The sequence below is a fragment of the Aethalodelphis obliquidens genome, unplaced genomic scaffold (genome assembly GCF_003676395.1).
Source record: "Aethalodelphis obliquidens isolate GAN/ISIS:26980383/991018 unplaced genomic scaffold, ASM367639v1 scaffold5, whole genome shotgun sequence".
Taxonomy (NCBI): Eukaryota; Metazoa; Chordata; class Mammalia; order Artiodactyla; family Delphinidae; genus Aethalodelphis; species Aethalodelphis obliquidens.
In genome coordinates, this window is record NW_020837949.1 from 53,217,907 (window position 1) to 53,242,115 (window position 24,209).

At 35.4% G+C, this 24,209-nt stretch overlaps 1 long non-coding RNA gene across 1 annotated transcript; it reads left to right on the forward strand.

Moving 5' to 3' along the window:
* Positions 1–6,558: 6,558 nt before the first annotated feature.
* LOC113617847 (uncharacterized) lies at positions 6,559–16,653 on the forward strand. The gene is made up of 3 exons (XR_003431785.1): positions 6,559–6,575; positions 8,968–8,975; positions 16,434–16,653. It is a non-coding gene; the product is annotated as an uncharacterized LOC113617847 (long non-coding RNA).
* The last annotated feature ends 7,556 nt before the right edge of the window (positions 16,654–24,209 follow it).

Consider the following 24,209-nt stretch of genomic DNA (forward strand, 5'->3'; position numbering starts at 1 on the left):
AAAACAGATTTTATTCAGGAACTATTACAGTAAGGGGGAAAAGATTTCAGTACAGAACTGGGCTCAATTCCAAATATAGCATGGACGAGTAGGGATTTATAGGCAAGGAGAAGGGCAAGGGTCAGTGGATAGAAATTTCCTAAGAGGAAACATCTGGGGTGAGGAGGGATTCTAGCTAAACCAAAATTTAGCTAGACAGGATTCTTGCTGAAAGCAGGCAAGAGAGATCGTGTAACAAGGGTCGGAGATGAGGAAATTGATCAGCTATCACTTATTGAGTGTAGGGGAGTCATACTAAACTGACTTAGCAGAATTCTTGCTAGAAACTGGGTGATGCAAAGATGAAAACAGAAGCCCAAAAGGCACAGTCTAGTTGGGAAGAGAGTTCAGAGAAGCCTGACTAAAGTCTGGTCAAGGAGAGAATCTTTGCCACTTGACTTCTGCTCATAGCACCTCATACAACTGGCTGTAACAGCAGAGTTTTCCTTTTCATAGTTTCCAACACTCTTGATTGTATAATTTGTCTTTATTAATTTATATAAATGAAATAAAATTTTTAGTACATTACATATGCTTGGGCACTGTGTTAGTTATTTTAAACATGGTCAACCTAACTCTGGTCATTTAGAATTTATTTAAAATTTTAATTACTGTAGTCTAAATATTTGCAAAGGTAAATTGTAAATTTTATGTATAAGCAGCGATTGAAATCAGGCCTCCCAGTGAACTCTTAGGATGATTCCAAGCTGTCACCATAAATATTCTTTCCTCAAAGGGATTTTATTTCTGGGAACTCATTGCTCCTCTAATCCCTGGGCCTATCAGGGGCATTGGACACGCCCTGGCTCAGCTCCCTGGCCACAAGTCCTGGGGAAAGAGAGTTGGGATATTTGTCCCTTCCTGCTCAGATGACACCAAAGCTGCCTCATTGGGCTCCCCCTTCCCAGATTTCAGCATACTTGAGAGAAACTCTTATCAAACCACACAAGGAAGAAAGTTCAATTCTTCCATCTCCTCATGACCAAGGATGGCTACTCAACTGAAAATTTTCACAACCAATAAAATCACACTAGGGCCCTTACAAAGGACAAAGACCCTATGCTCTAAGGTGCAAGTGGCAATACCCCTTTAAACTACTATTTTATGATATAAAATAAATCTTACATTGAATGTAGAAGCAAGGCTTCAAGGAGTCCTATGATAATTTCTTTAAGGAAAAAATACTCATCTTAAATGGAACAACCACCTACTAATTTTTATACTCTATAAAAGTTGAGTGCCTTTTATTTTGTAAAGATATTTTTTTGATGTGGACCATTTTTAAAGTCTTCATTGAATTTGTTAAAATACTGCTTCTGTTTTATGTTTTGTTTTGTTTTGGCAGTGAGGCATGTGGGATCTTAACTCCCCAACCAGGGATTGAACCCGCACCCCCTGCATTGGAAGGCGAGGTCTTAACCACTGGACTGCCAGGGAAGTCCCCAGGGTCCTTTTTTAAATTATAAGGCAATGCATACCAGTAGTCATCTAAAAGCAAATAACTAAATACAAAAATCTTATCAACTAAATAAAGTTACCTCCTATCATAAAAAAGAGCCCTAATAAAGAATTCAAGTCTGTTTTCTAGATCAATACCCAAGTCCTCTAAAGTCAGATACACCACCAACTGGAATATGACAAAAACCCCATATTAAATTTTGAATCCCTATCCAATCTAATGGCTAAAGATTACAAATGGGTTTATACCATATCATGTCTAAAAAGGTAATAAATAGCCCAAACTTCCAATTGTTACCTTAAAGAAATTGACAAAAATAATAAAAAGTGAATTTTCTTTGAGTATAAACTAAAGATACATTTTCAATGTAGTTCTTCCTTTGTCTAACACCCTTAATATTCTTTTTTTGTATGTTTGGGTTTTTGGGGTTTTTTGCCCTTAATATTCTGAAGAAAATTTGATTAAATTTACAGCTTCTAGATATAAGTAAATATTCAATTTTCTATACCTTCAAAAGATAAGTTAAAATCCGACAAATAATTACCTAAGAGAAGAAAGTACTTAAACTGAGAAAGAAAATATGGCATTTGAGTTTTCCAGACTATTACCTAAGAGTTTTCCTACCTGGAAAGAAAAGTTAACTTGTACATAGCCCTCCTAAAGAATCTCTGTTTCAGTAACATGCTATTGAAAAAGAGGAGAAATATACTTAGTGTTTCTCAGAGTTTAATAGTCAGAAATTAAACCTCAGAATATCAATTAACATATCACTCCATGGAACTGGTTTCCTGGTAGCTGACAATTTCATACTACCAAGCCCATGCTGAATCCTACTAAACTCAAGCCCCTTTCAAGCTTTCTTAGACCCTCTCTCCCAAAGCTGTATTTTGAAAAGGAAGTAGGAAGTAGCTTCTAAAATATTTTTAAAAATAAAAGAAGGCAGAGGCTCAGTGCAGAGCAGCACTGAAGAGGTTGGTCACAGCAAATTCCCTACAGGCCCCTCTCAGCAGTAATACAGTCAGCAACGTGGATTTGTCAAAGTCCCACTAACTAACCAGTGAGCTCCTGGAGTTGGCTCAGCCCATATCCCTACCCAAGATACAAAATCGATCACTACAGTATTTAACTAATACTAATGGATAATGTTTACACAGCACACACTATATGGTGAGCTTCATTTTAAATCATTACATATATTCATATGTATGAATCCTCATAACAACTCTATGAGGAGTTGTTATGATCCTCATAAAAGCTCTATGAGGTAAGGCTACTATCAAACACATTCTGTATTTGAGTATACTAAGACACTAACAGGTTAAGCAACTTGCTCAAACTAACACGCTAGTAGGTAGCAGAGGAAGGATTTTAACCTAGGCAATCTGGCTCTAAACCCATGCTCTTAGCCAGCATATATCGGTGTAGAGCATCCTTCCTGATTTGACCTTTGTAATCCTTGTTCCCCCCCATGAACCCATAGGCATCTTCTGGTACCAAACCTTCTGCCCCAGCTTACCCTTTTCATTTTGTCTAATGTACACTTGAAAACCCATCTGTTGACAATGTGTTATGACAAGGATGATCATACCTTTTTATTAAGGATATTCAAAGTTTATGCCTGTTGTACTGCATAGTAATTAATAGCACATGTTTCACGCCCCCCCCCACATTAAGTCTCCAAAGTGGCCCAGGGTGATGATAAATTATATTATCATTCTCATCATGACTGACTTGAAAACTCTACTAAGATTCTTTATCTGGAAACCACCATCAGGCTGAATGCTTTATAACAGGTTGCAACCACCACCCACTGCCAGGGCCCTGCAATATTGCCAGAAGTGCCCTTGAGAATGGGCAAGGCATAGATGGTTATTCCTTTTGTCTGAAGAAATGAGATCATAAGTCAGAAGAGGACAGTGTGAGATATAGTAAGTTTTTCAATCTAACCCTTACACCTAAAAAGCTAAAATTGAATCAAATGGATTGAGTCTACACACGCGTACACCCACAAACACACACACACGAAGGAATAACAGGATGGAACATTCAAAGCCTTAGACCCCCACAAAAACCTATTTGAACTAATAAACAACTTTAGCAAGGTTGAAGGACACAAGATCAATACACAAAGATCAGTCGTATTTTGATACACTAGCAATGAACAATCTAAAATCAAGAAACAACTCCATTTACAAAGGACTAAAATATTTAGGAATAAATTTAACCAAGGAAGTATAAAACTTCTACAATAAAAACTTCAAAATATCATTGGAAAAAAAGTCAAAGAAATGTAAAGACATTTATTTAGTATTCACGGATTGGAAGACTTAATTTTGTTAAGATGGCAATACTCCCCAAATTGAGCTACAGATTCAATTTAATTCCTCTATCAAAATTCTACCTGACTTTTTTGCAGAAATCGAAAGCTTATCTTAAAATTCATATGGAGTTGGAGGAGACCCAGAATAGGCAAAATAAGTTTTTCTTTTTAAAAGAGAACAAATTTGGAGGACTTACACTTCCCAGTTTCAAAATTTACTACAAAGTTACAGGTTATAGTAATCAGTAAGTGTGGTACTCACTTAAAGACAGACAAAGATGGAATAGAATTGAGTCCAGAAAAAACATTTACACTTATGATTGATTTTTGACAACGGTGCTAAGACAATTCCATAGAGAAAGAATAGGCTATTTAACAAATGGCACTGGGATAACCAGGAATCCATATAGTACACAAGAATGAACTTAAACCCCTTCATCACACCAGAAACAAAAAAATTCACTCAAATGGATTACAGAATTAACTCTAAGATCTAAAATTGTAAAACTCACAGGCAAAAATGAGGATAAATTATTACCTTCGATTTGTTAGTGGTTTCTTAGTATGATACCCAAAATCACAAGCAACAAATCAAGTTGGGAAGAATTGACATCCGAACAACACTGAATCTTCCAAAATGTGAACTTATTATCTCTCTCCATTTATTTAAAACGTCTTTGATTTTTTTAATCAATGTTTTGTAATGTTTAATGTGTAGATAGTATACCTATTTTCTTAGAGTTATATCTAAGTGGGGGTTCTTTGGTGCTGTTGGAAATGGTACTTTTAAATTTCAAATTCCAATTTTTCATTCCTGGTATGTAAAGAAGCAATTGATTTTGTATATTGACTTTGGGTCCTTTAGTCTTGCTACACTTTCAAGTTCATGAGGTTTTTTTTAATAGATTATTTGGGATTTTCTACATAAACCATCTGTTATCTGCAAATAAAGAGTTTTATTTCTTGTTTCCAATCTGTGTATCTTGTATTCTTTTCTTTCTCTTATTGCAGTAACTATGACTTTCAGAACGATGTTGAATGGGAGTGGTGAGAGAGGAAATCCTTGTGTTGTTTTCAGTCTTAGGAGGAAAGCATCCAGTGCTTCACCGTTCATCATGGTGTATTATTTCTAATGTGTTGTTAGATTTTGTTAGTATTTTATTGAGAATTGTTGCATTGGTATTAATTTTTTGAACACTTTTTGTCAGTTTAGGAACAGTGTTATACTTGTCTCAAGGATAATTTAAAAGTTTTCTTTTTCCAATTTACTGAAATAATTTAATAGAATTGCATCTAGTTTTTGATGTTTTCTTGAATTCCCCCATGAAACCATCTTAGTGTAAAACTTTTTGTGGGATAGTTTATGACTTTCTTTATTCCATAAACATTTGGTCTGTTTAAACCGGCAATCTCAATTGAAGTCAATTTTGGAGATTGTATTTTCCTAGTAAATTGTACTATTTATATAAAATCTCAAATATACTTTGAAAGAGTGTTTGAAATTTCCTCTTTTTCAGAGATGTTTCCCCTTATACTTTATTTTGCATATTTCTGTTCCCTCCCCACCCCACCCTTTATTTTTATTAGTTAGGGCTTTGCCATATTATTGAATTTTTCTTGAAGAGACAGCATTTTATTTAATATATTTGTTTTCTCAGTGTGTCTTTATACTTATTCTGTTCTTTACATTTCTTTTGTTTTCAAGCTGTTTGAGTTAGGAATATACCTTATGTATGTCATTCTTTCATTTTTATTGACAAAATAAGTTAGAATAATATTCCTCTGATCACTGCTTTAAGCTGTAACCAATAGATTCTAAAATATGGTTTTCTTTACGGCTTTCATTTAGAAATTCTGAAAATTCACCTTTTATTTCCTTTTATTTACATTTAATAGAGAACTTTAAAATTTTCAAGTTAAAGGACTGTGTTCTGGTTTTGTTATTAACTTCTAGTTATTGGAGTATGATATGAAAACGCTCTTTATAATTTTCCTGTTATACAGAATTTACTGTGGTCAATTTTTATAAATCCTTCATGTTCTCATAAGACATTTGATGCACATCTATATAATATTTACCTTATTGGTGATCTTGTTCTTACCTTCTATATATTTACCCATTTTTATCTACTTGAACTATGTTAAACCAAGACTATTATCTTAAAGTCTACTTACTATTGCTTTATTCTAGTCTATTTTTTTTTTTTTTTTGCATTATGAAGTTTTTGCTGTCTGTTTGGTGCAAAGATATCCATACACTTTGATCATCAGTGTGATTTTTAGCCCTTACTTTATACAGTTTCCTTCTCTTTCTCATTTGTTACTTTCGGCCTGATTTCTCTTTTGTCTGATATCAATATCATTACCCCTGCTTCCTTATTGTTTGCATTTACCTGCGACACCCTTGCCCATTACTTAATTTTTAGCCACCCTGTATCACTTTATTTTAGTGTTTAACTGAGTTTTATGAGTCAATATAAAAATCCTTCTCTTTTAGGGAATGCTCCTACACTGTTGGTGGGAATGTAAATTAGTGCAGTCACTATGGAGATTTCTTAAAAAACTAAAAATAGAACTACCATATGATCCAGCAATCCCACTCCTGGGCACATATCCAGAGAAAACCATACTTCGAAAAGATTCATACACCCCAATATGCACCCCAATGTTCACTACAGCAATATTTATAATAGCCAAGACATGGAAACAACCTAAATGTCCAACAGCAGATGAATGCATAAAAAAGATGTGGTATATGTAATATATATGTATTATATGCATACACAGACACACACACACACACAATGGAATACTACTCAGCCATAAAAAAGAATCAAATAATGCCATTTGCAGCTACATGGATGAACCTAGAGATTATCATACTAAGTGAAGTAAGTCAGACAGAGAAAGCCAAATATCATGATATTACTTACATGTGGAATCTAAAAAATGATACAAATGAATTTATTTACAAAACAGAAACAGACTCACAGACTTAGAAAACAAACTTACGGTTATCCAAGGGGAATGTTGGTGGGGGGAGGAGGAATAAACTAGGAGGATGGGATTAACATATACACACTGCTACATATAAAATAAAGAAAAAAGAACCTACTGTGTACCACAGGGAACTCTACTCATGCGAAAAGAATCTGAAAAGGAATAGATACATGTATGTGTCTAACTAAATCACTTTGCTGTATACCTGAGACTAACACACATTGTAAATCAACTATACTCCAATATAAAATAAAAATTTTAAAAAATTCTTCTCTTTTAATAAGTGAGTTAAACCCATTTATATTTGATATAATTCATTTGTTTGGCCTATTTTATGCTGTATTTACTGTGTGCACTTTGTTATATTTACTGTTTTTAATTTACTATTTTTTTTCTTCTGCGTTTTATTGTTCTTTCTCATTTAGTAAAGTTTGTATTACTGCGCTAGTAGTTATCTTTATCCTTGTACATTTTATAATGCCTAAGGTCCTCTCTTTTCCTAATTAGGCATCTAATGCTAGGGTTAACTAACTTTAGGTAATATCCTTTTACTACTATTTACTATGTAGTAATCAATAAGTCCATTATACATTTCCCTTTATCCTTTTATTTACCTCAAAAATTTTCCTTGTATGTTTCTACTCATTACAGCTATAGCACTGACATACTGGCTTTAATACTTGCCCTCACCTTAGTTTTATCTTTAGATCTCCACTTAAATAAGCTGAATGATTACCACCAGTCCTTTTTGCTCAAGTTCCCAGGCCATGTCCTAGTTAAATGAAGCTCTTTGTCTCTAGATGCCTCAAAAAGGGCTCAGGGAGTAGAGTATTCCCTGATTTTTTACATGGTTATAACATTTTATATAGCCTTGATACATTAAGGACACCATGACTGGACGTAATCACTGACTCAATCTTTTAAGTCATTAAAAATATTTCACCAGTGTTAACCTGCAAGAACTGTGAAGGGTTTGAGATTTTACCTACTAGGAAATGAATAAGCTAGACAGCTACCATTCATGGCTGCTTAAAGAAGACATAAGACTCCTGGGCCAGAGACAAAGGACTTTTATTACTCATGGCACAGCAAGAAACATAAGCATCAGCATATCTGTACCACTTCCTTTTGTCCCAAGTCCTAAAGGGATGATGCAGAAAGGCCCCGAGAAATGCCTGAATACAGAGTGGATTGCGTATTATATTATATTGTATTATACTGTACATTGTATTATATTGTGTGTTGTATTATAGGAGAGAAATCTTGAGCTTGGGGAACCTGTATCTTCTACAATGGATGGTAAGTATGCCTGCCCTTTGCTCCAGAGGGAGATACTCTATCTTCCAAGGCTGTTCACTATAAAAAATCCTGGAGAACATAGTCTTGAAAAACGACAGGCAGTGCCTCTGCTTTCAAGACATGCAGACACAGAAGAGATCCACAGAGGATTATCTCCCAATATTACATTGATTTGTATATTGTCAATCAAATTTTGTTGGTATACAGAATCCTCAGAGATTTTACTGATATCATGTTTCCTACTGAGTCATGGGTATAAGGCTATGATTCTGTAACAGTTTAAATAAGCTATTTTGGAAAAAGCTCATATGAGTGACAAACCTCTTTCCCACTTTAACTGTTAAAGACATTTTTTCTTGGTTTCCCTTCTCTCTTGACCCTGCACAACACGGGGTTGTGTATGTCATGACAAACAGTAGGAGTGTCATTATGAGAGTTAAAAGGGTCACCTAGAATCTGAATCTTAGCTTCCTCTTCTAAGCATTCACTGAATGGCAAGGACATACCTCAGAACAATTAATTCAGAAACTCGGGGTCTGGGATCCAGAGAGCAGGATATTTTAAAGCTCCCTAGGGATTCCAAAGTTCAACCAAGTGGAGACTGAGCCCTGGTTTCAACCCACAGATAAAAACTTAACTACCTATGAATAAAACTTCAGGCTTGTAGGAGTTAGTATTTATTTTAGAAGAGTTTTTAGGCCCTTTTTCTTCCTCCTCTGTAAAGTACAGACATTGAATACTTGTCTCCAAATGTGTAACAAGAACTTGAGAACACAAGAATAATTATTTTCTTACTTAATATACTTTAAGATAGTACAGGCAAATTCTTTAGTAGTTTAGCTAATAAGAGATATAACAGTAATTAAATTTTCAAACCAAAGTTTTCAAGTGGGTGCAAACAGAGACGTTTTAAACTTCAAAATGAATACGATTTGCCCTGGAAGTCAGAGCTATTGCAAAGCACTTAAAATTATTTTAGAAAGCTAGTCTATCCAATCACTGGAATGGCTAAACATTCCTCACCCTGTAATCTGGAAAAAAGTGTGTACTTAAAGATATGGAATTCACAGTCTTTAGCTTTTAGCTTTAGGTGAAGTGTTACATTGTTCCCTTTTTTAACGTGTTCCTTACAGGATGCTGGCCAACTCACTTTGGCAGAGATACATGCAGCTAAAATTGCTTCCCTCTTGCTAATACTATATATTCAGCATTTTCCTGATAGGCATACTCTTGGATGAAACCTCAGACATACACTGAATTACTCTGTGAATAAAATATTTAGTCTCCTCAGAGCCCTCAAACACAACCTTGACTTACCAAGTTCAAAACTGCTGACTCTCCACAGTTTATGCCAGTGGGCTTTCCCATACAACCTTACCATTTAATGGTACGTAAAGCACGTAGCTAACCCTAGAAGACAATAATACACTGCCATGCAATGTATAAAGTGTCTGTTAGGAAGGATAAGTGAAAATGCTGTAAAACACACGGAGGAAGTATATCCAGACAATCAAATTCCACTGTAAGGATATCAGCAAAGACTTAGAATGCTTACAAAATAAAACGCGTTGAGTCCCATGTGAGGACTGGGTATATTTAAGACCTGTACCAAGGCTGTCAAATTTAGATGATGGCAAGTATAAGAGTTACCTTGAATTACATTTATATGCCATTTTCCCAGAAGAATTCAAAACATTTTAAACATCATCAAAGTCTGTAAAAACTGAAATGGTCCATTGTTACTAACTTCATGTTTTAGAGAAATTATTGGAGATTAACTGATAGTCTGAATGGACTACTACCTGGATCCAGTCAAGCATTATACACATTGATGCCAGATGATTCAGCAAAGGCAGCCAAAGTAAATGTATATTAAAAACAGGAATATATACAGTAGACATATTTGTTAGCAAAAACCTGCAAACTTATTACCAAATACCTAAAAAAATGTGGTTGAAAGAGTTAATATTTTGAAAAATTATTAGTTAAATAAATATCCTTTCTCTACGTCCTCTTATTTGCCGTTGGATTAAGGGAGGCCATCAGAGAGCTGCTCAAAGAAATGCTGTTACAGAGCAATATTTCACTTTATATCATTTTACTGGCAATCCAAATATTGTTGAAGACGGTATCTCCACCACATAGTGTTCATACTGGATCAAAATCCTCTCTAAAACCAATCATTTTCCTAATGGATTACACTTTTCATTTTAAAAACAACTGTCAATGGTAATTTTTCTTCTGCATCAACTACTGAGAGGTACAGAGTCTATGACCAATCTTTACCACATTTACACAGCTTCTCTGGCTCCATGTTAGAGCTACTAAGCTTTTTCTCATTTGTCTCGGTTTACCAGTCATTTTTTTCTAAAGTTAAAAATAATACAAAATCAATGTAAAACTTGGAAAGTGAAAAAAGGAAAATGCATAAAACTCATGTCTATGTTTTTAAATTTGAAGTCTAGAAAACTTACAAAGATATGTAGTTTCAAAAAAGCAGTGTAGGGCTTCCCTGATGGCGCAGTGGTTAAGAGTCCGCCTGTCGATGTAGGGGACACAGGTTCGTGCCCTGGTCTGGGAAGATCCCACATGCCACAGAGTGGCTGGGCCTGTGAGCCATGGCCGCTGAGCCTGCGCGTCCAGGGCCTGTGCTCCGCAACAGGAGGAGCCACAGTAGTGAGAGGCCCACATACCGCAAAAAAAAAAAAAAAAAATGCAGTGTATATTTTCATTTTGTGGATGCAAGTTCATTTCATTTCTATAAAGGTTTTTTTGGTTTGTTTGTTTGATTGGTTGGTTTGTTCTATAATTGCTTAAATAGTTGTCTATTCCATTATTTCTCTCCCCTTTGGGTTTTCACTTACACATCTACTGAATCTTGTTTGCCTCTATTCCAATCCTATCATTTTGTCTCTAGCCCCTTTTAACTCATTTTTATTTTCTTTTGTTTGTTTCTCATTCCTCTTACTATGTTTTCAATGTTATCTATTTTTCCTTGTGCTTATTCTGATTTGGTTTTAACTTCCCTGACATTCCAAATTTTTATTTCTCTTCTTACTTTAAGTCCATCGGTTCATCTCTCTTATCATTTCTTTACATCCTATAATCTCTGAACACTCATAGTTCTACATTGTGCTTTTATTTTATAGAGAAAAAAATAACTTCGTGTCACTGATCTAAAATACTGATTTTATCTTATAATAAATAAGAATATTTAGTATGGTTATACCCTTTATTTTTCCATTGATCACTATGTTGATTTTGGTGGAAGCTGTAGAATCACATACAAACTTTGAAAATAAATGTAAGGTAAGAAAATACCTTCAAGATTTTGTTTAGAATTTCATGAACTGTATAAGAATATATATAAAAATAACTGATGTCCATGCAACATTGAGTCATCTCATGTAAGATAGAATATTTTCTTGTCTACTTGTTTATTATCTGACCATCACACAACATTATCACTAGAAAGCAAGCTCCTTGAGGGCAATAAACAAATGCCTAGAATAATGCTTTCACATTATAAACACAATAAATATTTTATGAATGGATGAATAATTAATCATCAAATTTTGGTTTTAGAAATATCACATTTGCAATATTAGAACAGGAGGAAACACTAGTCAATGACACTAGCTGGCTGTTGAATTAATCAAAACAAGAGTAGATAATTTAAGATATTTTAAGGTAATAGCAGCAGGATTCAAAGAAGTTAACGATTTTAGGAGACATGTAGGATGCAGAGTCAATAAAATTTGTGAGTTGAGGCATTCTTTTTACAACTTTTAAGGCAGGCAGAAATCAGGAACCAAAAATTCCTTATCTCTCTACTCCCCAGAATACAAACCAAGGGCAACGGGTATTTAATTCCAGGTCTGATAACATGGGGCTCATCTTTAAAGAAACTGAACTAACTGCCTAGATAAAACTGGGTTAGACTGGTCCTCCGCATATAGAAACAAAGGTCTTTTTGGTCCCTTAGGGGTGTTCCAGATTAATAGCTGACTGTATTTTTACTCACCCAAAAAAGAAGCCTGGCAGTTGACCTGATAACCTACTTCCCACATGAAATAACAAATAAATGCCTTTATTCTAAAATACAAATCGACTGTGTATAATCACAGGATAAATGAAGAAAAACAGCATCATGAAAGAGACAGACCAGGATAAATAGAACAATTTTAAACTCACACTAGAGGAAACCAGAATAAATCAAGCAACAGAAAACCACTTTAAACACCTAAGAGTATATAGGATTATAGAGAAAAATAGTACTGACCTGGATAACAAAATTTCAGAACTTTCTCAGATCACTGAGCAAAAAGAGAAAATAAGTATGAGACACATTTTTATGAGATCAATCCAGGAGATCTCATAGGAGTGCTATTTTTAAAAGCAAGAGAGAGAGAGAGAGAGAGAGAGAGGTATAAATAATCAGGGAAAAAGAAGGGATTTTCTTAGAGGTGAAGAGCAGCATTAAGTTTTTGATTAAAAACTACTGAAGCTGATTGGCTTAAAAAACCAGACACTTAAAAATGCTGCCTCCAAGAGATTCAATTCATAGCTAAAGACAGACACACAAGCTTAAAGTAAAAGGATGGAAAAAGATACTTCATGCAAATGAAAACAACAAGAAAGTAGGGGTAGCATTACTCCTTTCAGACAAAGTAGACTTTAAAACAAAGGCTACGAGAAAAGCAAGGAAGGGCATGATATAATGATAAGGGGATCAATACAAGGATTTTACACTCATTAACATATTCGCACCCAATAAAGGAGCACCTAAGCATATAAAGCAAATGCTAACAGATATAAAAAGAGAAATTTACAAGAATACCATAATAGTTGGGGATTTTAACACCCCATTTATATCAGTGGACAGATAATCCAGACAGAAAATCATTAGGAAATAGTGGTCTTAAATGATACACCAGACCAGTTGGACTTAATAGATATTTACAGGACGTTACAGCCTAAAAACAGCAGAAAACATTCTTTTCAAGTGCACATGAAACATTCTCCAGGATAGATCACATGCTGGGCCACAAAATAAGTCTCACTAAATTTAAGAGGATAGAAATTGTATCAAACATTTTTTCCAACCACAATGATATGAAACTAGAAATCAATTTCAGAAAGAAAAATGGGAAAAGAACAAACATAGATACTGAACAGTATGCTACTAAAAATCAAATGGAACAATAAAGAAATCAAATATGAAATCAGAAAATACCTTGAGACAAATGAAGATGGAAAAACAATGCTCCAAAATCTATGAGATGCAGCAAAAGCAGTTGTAAGAGGGAAGTTTATAGTGATACAAGTCTTCCTCAACAAAAAACTCAAATAAACAACCTAACCTATCACCTAAAGAAATTAGAAAAAGAAGAACAAGGAAAGCTAAAGTCAGCAAAAGGAAGGAAATATTAAAGAACAGGAAATAACTAATATAGAGTTTAAAAAAAAAATAGAGAAGATCAATGAAATCCAGAACTGGTTTTTGAAAAGATAAACAAAATTGACAAACCTTTAGCCAGGCTCACTGAGAAGTAAACAGAGAGGACCTAAATAAACAAAGCAAGAAATGAAAGAGGAGCCATACCAACTAATACCACAGAGATACAAAAAATCATAAGAGAATACTACAAACAGTTATATAACAACAAATTGGACAACCTAGACAAAACAGACAAATTTCTAGAAACATACAAACTGCCCAAACTGAAGAAACAGACAATTTGAATAGACCAATCACTAGCAGAGAAACTGAATTTGTTAAAAAAATTTTTTTAGGGGCTTCCCTGGTGGCACAGTGGTTGACAGTCTGCCTGCTAATGCAGGGGGCACGGATTGGAGCCCTGGTCTGGGAGGATCCCACATGCCGCAGAGCAACTAGGCCCGTAGCCACAACTACTGAGCCTGTGTGTCTGGAGCCTGTGCTCTGCAGCAAGAGAGGCCGCGATAGTGAGAGGCCCGTGCACCGCGATGAAGAGTGGCCCCCACTTGCCACAACTAGAGAAAGGCCTCACACAGAAACGAAGACCCAACACAGCAAAAATAAATAAATAAATTAATTAATTAAAAAAAATTTTTTTAACACCCAGCAAACAAAATCCAAGACTGTTTGGCTTCACAGGGAAATTCTACCAAGCATATAAAGAAGAACTATCCTTTTCAAACTATTCCAAAAAATTAAATTTAATGGAACACTCCCAAATTCATTCTATGAGGCCACCATCACCCTGATACCAAAACCAGACAAAGACACTACCAAAAAAGAAAATTATAGGCAATATCTTTGATGACTATAGATACAAAAATCTTCAACAAATATTAGCAAACCAAATCCAACAATATATAAAAAAGGCTCATATACACAATGCTCAATTTGGATTTCTTTCAGGGACACAAGGATGGTCCAATCTCCCAAATCAATCAATGTGATAAACTACATTAACAAAAAGAAGGATAAAAATCACAGGATTACCTCAATAGATGCAGAAAAACCATCTGACAAAATTCAACACCTACTCATGATAAAACTCTCATCAAAGTGTGTATAGAGAGAACATATCTCAACATAATAAGGGCCATTTATGACAAACCCAGAGCTAATATCATCCTTAATGGTGAAAAGCTGAAAGCCTTTTTTCTAAATTCAGGAACAAGACAAGGGTGCCCACTCTCACTGCTTCTATTTAACATAGTATTGAAAGTCCTAGCCAAAGCAATCAGACATGAAAAAATAAAAATAAAGGGCATCCAAATTGGAAGGCAAGAAGTAAAACTGTCACTATTTTCAAATGATATGATACTTTATATAGAAAACTGTAAAGTCTCCACTGCAAAACTATTAGAATAAATGAACTCAGCAAAGTTTCAGGATACAAGATTAATATACAGAAATCTATTTCATTTCTTTACATTAATAATGAACTATCAGAAAGAGAAAGTACAAAAAAAATTCCATTTAGAATTGCATCAAAAAGAATAAAATACCTAAGAGTAAACTTAACCAACGAGGTGAAAGACCTATACTCTGAAAACTATAAAACACTGATAAAGGAAATTGAAGATGATACAAAAAAATGGAAAGATATTTCATTGCTTTTGGATTGAAAGGATTAATATTGTTAAAATGGCCATACTACCCAAAGCAATCTACAGATTTAATGTAATCCCTATCAAAATACCCAGGACATTTTTCACAGGGTGAGAACATAAATATGGAACTACAGAAGAACCCAAATTGTCAAAGCAATCTTGAGAAAAAAGAACAAAGCTGGAGTATACCCTGCTCAGACTTCAGACTATACTACAAAGCTATAGTTATTAAAATAGCATGGTCCTGGCACGAAAACAGACACACATCAATGAAACAGAATAGAGAGCCCAGAAATAAACCTATGCATCTACAGTCAATTAATCTATGACAAAGAAGGCAACCATATACAACGGAGAAAGAGTCTCTTCAAAAAGTGGTGCTGGGAAAACTGGACAGCTATATGTAAAAGAATGAGTTTAGAACATTTCCTTACACCATTTACAAAAATAAACTCAAAATGGATTGAAGACCTAAATATAAGGATGGTATTCATGAAACTCCTAGAAGTGAACATAGGGAGAACACTCTTTGATGCAAATTGTAGCAGTATTTTTTTGGATCTGTGTCCTAGGCAAAAGAAAGCAAAAATGAAAAAAAAAAAAAGGGATCTATTTAAACTTAAAAGCTTTTGCAAAGGAAACCACAGACAAAACAAAAAGAAAACATATGGAATGGGAGAAATAATTTACAAATTTTATAACCAATAAGTGGTTAATATCCGAAATATACAAACAGCTCATAAAGCTAAATATATAAAAAAAAAAAAAATCAAAAAGTGGGAAGAAGACCTGAATACACATTTTTCCAAAGAAGACACACAGATGGCTAACAGGCACATGAGAATATGCTCAAAACCACTAATTACTAAAGAAATGCAGATGAAAACAGTGAGATATCACCTCACACCAGTCAGAATGGCTAACATCAAAAAGTCTACCAATAACAAATGTAGGCAAGGCTGTGGAGAAAAGGGAACCATTGTTCATTGTTGGTGAGAATATAAACCAGTGCAATTCCACTCCCGGGAAAAAACAAAAACCCCAATCTGAAAAGATACATGCATCCCAATGTTTATAGCAGCACTATTTACAATAGCCAAGGTAGGGAAGCAACCCAAGTGTCTATCAACAGGCAAATAGATAATGATTTGGGCTATGTTTGTGTGTATATATGTGTGTACACACACACACACACACAGAGACACAGAGTGGAATATTACTTAGCCATGAAAAAGAATGAAATTCTGCTATTTGCAGCAAAGTGGATCAACCTAGAGAATACTATACTTAGTGCAGGAAGTCAGATAAAGACAGATACTGTATGATATCACTTATTTGTGGAATCTGAAAAATAATACAAATGAACATACACAGCAAAACAGAAATGGACTCACAGATATAAGAGACAAACTAGTGTTAACCAGTGGGGAGATGGGAATGGGAGGGGCACTTTAGGTGTATGGGATTAAGAGATACAAACAACTGTATACAAAATAGATAAGCAACAAGGATATATTGTATAACATGAGGAATTACAGCCATTACCTTGTGATAACTTTTAATGGAGTACAAACTGCAAAAATACTGAATCATTATACCTTACATCAGAAACTATTACTGTAAATCAACTATACTTCAATAAATGAAAGAACTCGGAAAAAAAATAAATAATAAAGGAAGTAAAAACTATTACCTAGTACTGAGTAGAATAAATGAAGAATGAATCCAACTAGAAACTTCATCATGAAATGTAAGGATAGTCAGGATAAGAAGATAGTAAAACTTCTGGAGAAAGGAAAGGGGACAGAGAGATGATTTACAAAGGATTCAAAATGAGAATAGTACAACCTTCTTTTCAACTTTATTGAACATTATAGGATGGTGAAATAGTATCAGAATTTTGAGGAAAAATTATTTTGGTCATATATATTCTATATCTAGGCAAACTATGAATCTAGTATAAAGAGAAAATGAACATATTTTCAGACATCAAAAGAATCAAAAAAGTTTACCTCTCAGGTGTTCTTTCTTGTATTATTCAAGTAAAGACATGAGATACCAGGGAAAAAAAAAGTGCAAATGTAATAGTACATTAAAAAAATATATCAGATTACAGTTGTACAGCCAATCTAAAAAGCAATTAGAATGGTAGAGGTCATTTCCAAGAAGAATGTCATCAAGAAAAATAGAATAAACAGAATCATTCCATCAAATGAAAATTTTGATTAACTATTTATTGCATAAAATATATGTTAGGATGCCACAAGTGCTACAACTCTTTTCGTAGCCTAACTGATCAAACCATAAAATGAAGTGTTTGAAATTCATCATCTTCTCATACTACTTTCTAAAACAAGACCAGAACATCTTCCTTCTACAAACCAGTCAGGTCCAGAAAATGTTTTCACATTCTGTATCTCTATCTATCCTGGTCCCCTGTTTCTAATACTATTTTCTATCTAGAAGAAGAACATGGTATATCCCAATTCCAGTTTCAATTTCAGTCCTCTACCGTACAGAGCTCAGAAGTCATACAGACACCACCATGGAATCTACTAGAGGTAGACAGTCTTGAGGTGGTACTTTGTTTCCCCAAATCTGGAGGGAACCAAGCTGCTTTAAGTTCGATGGCTAACCATCCCTTAGGACCTAATCTATGTGGTTCCAAACAGCTAATTCTACTCACATCTGCTTACCAGGCAACAGGATAAATGAAGAGACATCAAGTGAAGAAAGGACATAACCTTACTATTTTTTAAGTAATGTCCTAGAAACTACTAAAGAACACTTCTGCTTATACCTCATTAATAAACATTAAGTCACATGCTCACACCTAGATGTAAAGGAGGCTGGGAAATAGAGTCCTTTTTCTGGGCAGTTATGTACCTACCTAAAAATTGGGGTTCCTACTGCCTTAGAATAGAAAGAAAATGAATACTGCAGAACAAACTACCACTCTTGCCCCAGAATGGATTTGGGTTACATTTCTAAACCTTTAATTTGTTAAGGGAAATAAATAGGCTATGAGAATGGCAAAAAAAATAAAAAAGGAAATAAAAAGGAAAAAATATATATAACAATGAATTTCAAGAAGAGGGTCTTAAAAGGAACAATGTTCTATCCAATGGGATATATTCAGTACATGAATACACCATTCAGATAACAGAGCCATGGATGTTGAACATAATAAACTTAGAAGTTTGTAAAACGTCATAAACTGTGTTAGAATAAATTTGACACTAAAATTATAATTCAACACTTCCCTGAACCCTGTAAGAGTGACAGTAGAACTCAATAAGGCTGTATCGTTTTAAGAACCCAACACAGTTAATGTGGATAAGGACTACATGATATAGTCTTGTTGAGTCTGGAAAATGTTTGCCCACTACTTCCATCAGAAATCTAAGGTATACAAGGGAAAAAAGACAGTCTCTTCAATAAGTGGTGCTGGGAAAACTGGACAGCTACATGTAAAAGAATGAAATTAGAACCCTCCCTAAGACCATACACAAAAATAAACTCAAAATGGATTAAATGTAAGGCCAGACACTATAAAACTCTTGGAGGAAAACACAGGAAGAACACTTTTTGACATAAATTACAGCAAGATCTTTTTTGACCCACCTCCTAGAGTAATGGAAATAAAAACAAAAATAAATAAATGGGACCTGATGAAACTTAAAAGTTTTTGCCAAGCAAAGGAAATGATAAACAGGACGAAAAGACAACCCTCAGAATGGGAGAAAATATTTGCAAATGAATCAATTGGACAAAGGATTAATCTCCAAAATATATAAACAGCACAGGCAGCTCAATATTAAAAAAACAAACAACCCAATCAAAAAATGCGCAGAAGACCTAAATAGACATTTCTCCAAAGAAGACATACAGATGGCCAAGAGGCACATGAAAAGCTGCTCAACATCACTAATTTTTAGAGAAATGCAAATCAAAGGTACAATGAGGTATCACCTCACACCAGTTAGAATGGGCATCATCAGAAAATCTACAAACAATAAATGTTGGAGAGGGTGTGAAGAAAAGGGAACCCTCTTGCACTGTTGGTGGGAATGTAAACTGATACAGCCACTATGGAGAACAGTATGGAGGTTCCTTAGAAAACTAAAAATAGAATTACCATATGACCCAGCAATCCCACTACTGGGCATATACCCAGAGAAAACCATAATTCAGAAAGACACATGCACCCCAATGCATGCAGCACTATTTACAATAGCCAGGTCATGAAAGCAACCTAAATGCCCATTGACAGACGAATGGGTAAAGAAGATGTGGTACATATATACAATGGAATATTACTCAGCCATAGAAAGGAACGAAATTGGGTCATTTGTAGAGACGTGGATGGACCTAGAGACTGTCATACAGAGTGAAGGAAGCCAGAAAGAGAAAGACAAATATCATATATTATCACATATATGTGGAATCTAGAAAAATGGTATAGATGAACCGGTTTGCAAGGCAGAAACAGAGACACAGATATAGAGAACAAACGTATGGACACCAAGGGGGGAAAGCGGGGAGAGGGGTGGTGGTGGTGTGATGAACTGGGAGATTGGGATTGACATGTATACACTGATGTGTATAAAATGGATGACTAATAAGAACCTGCTGTATAAAACAATAAATAAAATAAACAAACAAAAAAGAAATCTAAGTATGATGGGGGACTAATGCAGGACTGGAGCAGGAAAGGATTGGCAAAGTGTAAAACAAAGATGGAGGTCGATCCTGCAGCCACCACCAGGATTACTTCTGGATTACTTCTCCCTGGACTGCAACACAGTTAAAAAATATACTAGGAATTTGAGAAGACAGGGCATAATTCCTAGATTTCATTCTTGTGCCTGACAGTTCTGAAAGAGTACTATCAAAGCAATTACGCTGCCAGCATGGGGTAGCGAGAGCCATTTTCAAATCCATTTGCACTCGCCTTACTCTCCTCAGGGATGCTCAGAGGGCAGAAATGATTTCTTCCACTCTTATTTTCAGAGTTTTCTATATGATGATGAGTAAGGGCTCATCCCTCCCAAGCTTAGTTATCATCCCATTTATACAACTGGAAAAATGTGGACAGCGGGAATATTAAAAATCCTATCTGCATTTACTATCTAATTTCCTATGAATAACCTTTCAGATTTGGCTGAAAAGTCGAGCACAACAAGCGTCACATCTGGTGGATGCAGTACATCGACTTACCAACCCTCTCAGCGTGCAGGCTTTACTGCCAAACACCAGAGCCCTGCAGCAGGAGCAACGGAAAGAACTATGTTCCATTGTTTTATAAACTCATTGTGCAGGAAAAATGACAATTAGGCTGGCTCTGTTCTCATCATCTGTGACGGCACCGGGCTGGTGATTCAAAGATAATGGCACCTTTGAAGTGGATTTTTATGGTGATGCAAAGATTATAATTTTTAAAAGAAAGTTATATTATGCTACTAGATCATTTTTTATATTTGGATAATGGTATATTTCATCCCTTCCACTCTCATTTGGAAGTCAATGCAGTGTAAATAACTGCACAGTATTTACTTACTATTATCATCCAGCCCACAGAAGCAAAGATGATTAGAGTCAATTTTGTCATTTTTGAGTTAACGAGGTACGGGGGAATTTTAGTGTTTCTGATAAGTGTCAAACAAACAAAGAATACCAAATATGAACCTATCTGTTTGAATTCACTACTTTCTGTGTACTGTACAAAAGTTGAAGACGTACCCAATATAGTTTACAATACAAACTGTAGAGAGGCAACCTGGTTAAATCCAACAGGGGTATATTTTTAAGTACTCAGTGTCACCTGACTGCATTATAAGGTTGTCTTTCCCTCTCTACATTATAAGATTTGTCTCAGTGGTTAAATTTGTTTTCATGTCTTGGTATATTATATTAATGTAAACTAGAAATATCCAAATGTTCTATTCAAGTAATATTTTCAAAGACTACTTAAAGGGGCCTTGCCACTGACCCACTTGAAGGGTGGGAATAGGAAGAGATTATTTCTTCACACTTAAAAAATACAATCAACTGTTGAACACAGGAATGGTATCATATGCCCCTAAAGACAATACAAAGAGAATGAAACGACATCATTTCTAGGAAACTTTGTGTTGATCTCATGAGGCCAGTTCAAAATGTACTAAATGTCACCATGGCACAGAAAATCTTTTGCTAAAATTGTTTTGGGCAATTATATATTACTTTTCAAAGTTGTTATGAAATTCCTTCTCTATTAACCCAGAGACAATTATAATATTACTTGACCATAGGAATGAGATGACATAAATGCTGACTGGATTTCCTGACAGAAGCAATACTGCTTTATCATTTTTGTATTAACTTCTGGCTATAGGAGCCATTTGCTGCACTGTTACTTCTATTTGCCGATTATCTGATACTGGACTAGTTTAGATTTTAATTTATTTGCAAATGCTTTCTATTTGTAAAGCAAACCAAACAGAATATCTTACAATTATAGCATTCTTCTTAAAAAGGAAAGAGTAATTATTTTATTATGTGAAATAGTATTCTTTAGATCAAAGATATCAAAAAGTTCAAAAACACTATGTGTTCCAACCACAGTAAAGGTTTTACTGACCACCAATACTAAAAAAATAAAATCTGTCAGCGTGTCTACTAATTAAGGCTTTAAAAAAGCAAACCTGATGTTCTTCAAGATGAGTTTGGGGCCTATGGTATCACACTGTATGATTCTTAAGTGGAGAAGATAAAATGTATAGGCAACAGGGCTACTGAAAAAGTCAGAACTCTATTCTGCGTCCGCCAGTACCCCTTCCAGGCCCCAGAAAGTGAGTGTTCCATAAGGTACCCACTGGAGATAGGTATCTAAACTAAGCTTGAGAATGTAATTATTTTGAGATTTATTAATTGCCATAATAAAAGGGGCCAGATAACTCAATAGAAACAATTCTTTCAACTGCAGAGATCTGTATTTATATCCTGGTCGAGTGAAAATAAGCTTGATGACTGGCTTCTCTTTCCTATAACAATCTCCTTACTGACTCTACCTCTGCTTTGAAAAGGCCAAGGTCTGAGATAGTATTATGCAACAGCCTAACATATAAAACATTTACAGGGGGAGAATGAGAATCATTATATTAATAACATTAATCTTCCAAAAAACAAAAGTCCAGGACCAGATGGCTTCACAGGCGAATTCTATCAAGCATTTAGAGAAGAGGTAACACCTATCCTTCTCAAACTCTTCCAAAAAATTGTAGAGGGAGGAATATTCTCAAGCTCATTCTATGAGGCCCCCATCACCCTGATACCAAAATCAGACAAAGATATCACAAAAAAAGAAGTTACAGACCAATATCACTGATGAACATAGACGCAAAAAACCTCAACAAAATACTAGCAAACAGAATCCAACAGCACATTAAAAGGATCACACACCATGATCAACTGTGATTTATCCCACTTCAATTTGTATATATTGAAGGATTCTTCAATATACACAAATCCATCAATGTGATACATCATATTAACAAATTGAAGAATAAAAACCATATGATCGGGCTTCCCTGGTGGTGCAGTGTTTGAGAGTCCTCCTGCCGATTCAAGGGACATGGGTTTGTGCCCCGGTCCGGGAGGATCCCACATGCCGCGGAGTGGCTGGGCCCGTGAGCCGTGGCCGCTGAGCCTGCGCTCCGCAACGGGAGAGGCCACAGCAGTGAGAGGCCTGCGTACCGCAAAAAAAACAAAAACAAAAACAAAAACATATGATCATCTCAATAGATGCAGAAAGAGTTTTTGACAAAATTCAACACATGTTTATGATAAAAACTCTCCAGAAAGTGGGCATAGAGGGAACCTGCCTCAACATAATACAGGCCATATACTACAGACCCACAGCAAACATCCTTCTCAATGGTGAAAAACGGAAAGCATTTCCTCTAAGATCAGGAATAAGACAAGGATGTCCACTCTCGCCACTATCATTCAACATAGTTTTGGAAGTCCTAGCCACAACAATCTGAGAAGAAAAAGAAATAAAAAGAATCCAAATTGAAAAACAAGAAGTAAGACTGTCACTGTTTGCAGATGACATGACAAAATCCTAAAGATGTCACCAGAAATCTACTAGAGCTAATCAATGAATTTAGTAAAGTTGCAGGATAGAAAATTAATACACAGAAATCTCTTGCATTCTTATACACTACCAATGAAAGATCAGAAAGAGAAATTAAGGAAACAATCCCATTTACCATTGCAACAAAAACCAATAAGGATAAATAATAATAAAGCATAGAAAACTGAAGCTAAACAATTTTCTCCCCCCTCCGCTTACAATTCCAACATGTCAGCTCACAGCCACTGGCCTAGAGCCTACTTGGTCACTTACAACAATACTGCTCCTTGGCCAATCCTAAAGAAGTGGGCAATTTGAGGGACTTCCAGTGGTTAAGAATCCAGCTGAAAGTGCAGGGGACACAGGTTCGATCCCTGGTCCGGCAAGATTCCACATACCACAGAGCAACTAAGCCCGTGCACAGCAACTACTGAGCCTGTGCTCTAGAGCCTGGGAGCCACAACTACTAAGCCCACGTGCCACAAATACTGAAGCCTGTGAGCCTAGAGCCGGTGCTCTGCAACAAGAGAAGCCACCGCAATGATAAGCCTGTGCACCACAACGACGAGAAGACCCCGCTCGCCACACTAGAGAAAGCCTGCGCGCAGCAACAAAGACCCAATGCAGCCAAATAAATAAATAAATAAATAAAATTAAAAAAAAAAAAAGAAGTGGACAATCTGAGGGTTAAATGTGGGAATTCTGTGCCACACCTTCCAAAGCCCTACATGTTGCCAGATAAAGTTTAAGTGAATATGAGAAAATCCACAGTAAACTCAGTACACCCAAGTGAGCAAGAAAAACAGACCTGATAGTAAAGCAGACCATGAGACGTTAAATCCATAGATTTCTGCTTGTTCAATGAG